Below are 2,408 nucleotides of genomic sequence, written 5' to 3' on the forward strand. Positions count from 1 at the left end.
ATAATATATCCTTGTTGGCCCTTATGTTGGTGTATCTTCTTCTCTAATTTCTTACTTAACTTTCTGGACAATCATCGTTTCTTTCTATATTGGGTTACGGTATTGCGATGGGAATCGAGTGTTGGGCTTCTATTGGGTCTGCTCTTATTTTACTCGATACTAAAGGGTTTTGATCACTTACGTATGTTAAGAAACTGGTTTGGTAAAGCTTTCTAGTGCCGATGGTTTAATTACGTGTTGGTTCTATTTTGGCTTGGTATGACTTTTGTTTTTTTCGTATCCTCGAGGGTGGGAGAAGGTGACCTTGGGGTTTTTAATTCCCACAACATCATTTTTGTTACATGAATATTTTGAGTTGGAATTGTCAAGGATTTATGGATTGAACGTAGGCCTGATTTTTTATTCCTCATGGAAACCAAACAACCTACCTGTATTTTGGAAAATTTTGTTGGTCATTTTGGATATAAGAATTTACGAACAATTGATCCTATTGGTTGTAGTGGTGGTATGGCTCTTTTTTATAATCAGGATGTCTTTCAGGTTAGAATTTTATTTGAATCTAACCGATTAATTGACATTGAAGCGGTTTTCAAAGGAAGGATAATTCATTTAACCTTAGTTTATGGTGATCCAGTCCCGAAGAATAGAGATTTGGTGTGGGAACGTCTTTTAAGAATTAGTTCTACTCGGTCCACACCTTGGTTCGTGGTGGGTGATTTTAATGAGCTAACAGGGAACTATGAAAAGCGGGGTGGGAAGTTACAACATCCTTCATCCTTTCTTTCTTTCAACGGAATGATTCAGGATTGTGGATTTTTGGAGTTCCCTTATCTTGGTGATTGTTTGTCCTGGAGGGGTTGGCGTGATAAAAAGCCTATTCGTTGTCGGCTGGATCGGGCCTTAGGGAATGAGGATTGACATGATTTGTTCCCGGACACTGTGACTGAGTATTTGCCAATGATAGCATCTGATCATAAGCCTCTAGTGGTTAATATTGGGGCCAAAAAACCGCGTGGAAAACGGAGCTTTATGTTTGATCGCCGTTGGATTGGTAAGGCGGGAATGATGGATGCAATCTCTTCGGGCTGGGGCGGGGGTGTGGACCAGGAATCAGGTAATGTTGTGCATAAAATTGTGAATTGTCGAAAGGCGATCTCTCAGTGGCGCAAATCCCAAGTCCCAGTTGGTAGGGAACTCATTGAGGATTTGAAACGACAATTAGAGGTGGCGTTGGCTGATGACTTAATACCCCCATCTCAAATTTCAGAGTTACAAAATAGTTTATACCAGGCGTATGGGGATGAGGAGATATATTGGTATCAGAAGAGTCGGAATAAATAGATGCGGCTAGGGGACAAAAATTCCGCATATTTTCATGCCTTAACAAAGCAGCGCAGAGCTCGTAATCGGATCACTGGTTTGTTCTTTAAGGATGACATCTGGTCGACCGAGGATGTGGATATTTGTAATACTGCGGTATCGTATTTTGACGAATTATTTACCTCCACAAATCCGGCTAATTTTGAGGAGGCCCTAAGGGAGGTTAATTCGGTGATTACGGCGGAGGACAATGAGCAGCTTACCGGCCCTACAACGGAGGCTGAAGTCAAGTCGGCTCTGTTTATGATGCACCCGAATAAAGCCCCTGGTCCAGACGGGATGACAGCTTTGTTTTACCAAAAAGCATGGAGTATCGTGAAGACGGACCTTGTTGGTTTGGTTAATCGGTTTTTTGTGGAGGGAGTCTTTGATAAGGATCTCAATCGCACTCATATTTGTCTTATTCCAAAGGTGGCCAAGCTAACTCGTATGGCAGAACTACGTCCGATTAGTTTGTGTACCGTTGGTTATAAGATTATTTCTAAGATATTGTGTCAGCGGCTTAAGAAGGTTTTACCTGGTCTTATCTCTGAAACTCAATCAGCTTTTGTTCCAGGTAGGTTGATCTCAGACAATATCCTTATTGCTCAAGAGATGTTTCATGGTTTACGTACAAATCCGTCATGTAAAGGGAAATTTATGGCCATAAAAACGGACATGAGTAAGGCATATGATAGGGTTGAGTGGGATTTTGGTGGCAGCTTTGTTGCAGAAAATGGGTTTTGCAGAGTCTTGGGTCTCATGGATAATGTTTTGTGTCTCCTCGGTTGAGTATAAAGTTTTAATCAATGGACAGCCGAATGGTTTGATAGTCCCGCAGAGAGGATTACGATAGGGGGATCCTTTATCCCCTTATTTGTTCATTTTATGTATAGAGGTTCTAATTGCAAATATACGGAAAGAAGAGAGGAATAAGCTTATTACATGGATAAAGGTGGCGAACAAATGCCCGCCAATATCGCATTTGTTGTTTGCTGATGATAGTCTATTTTTCTGTAAGGCGGACAGAGATCAATGCCGGGTTATTC

The sequence above is a fragment of the Camelina sativa genome, chromosome 6 (assembly GCF_000633955.1).
Source record: "Camelina sativa cultivar DH55 chromosome 6, Cs, whole genome shotgun sequence".
Lineage (NCBI taxonomy): Eukaryota > Viridiplantae > Streptophyta > Magnoliopsida > Brassicales > Brassicaceae > Camelina > Camelina sativa.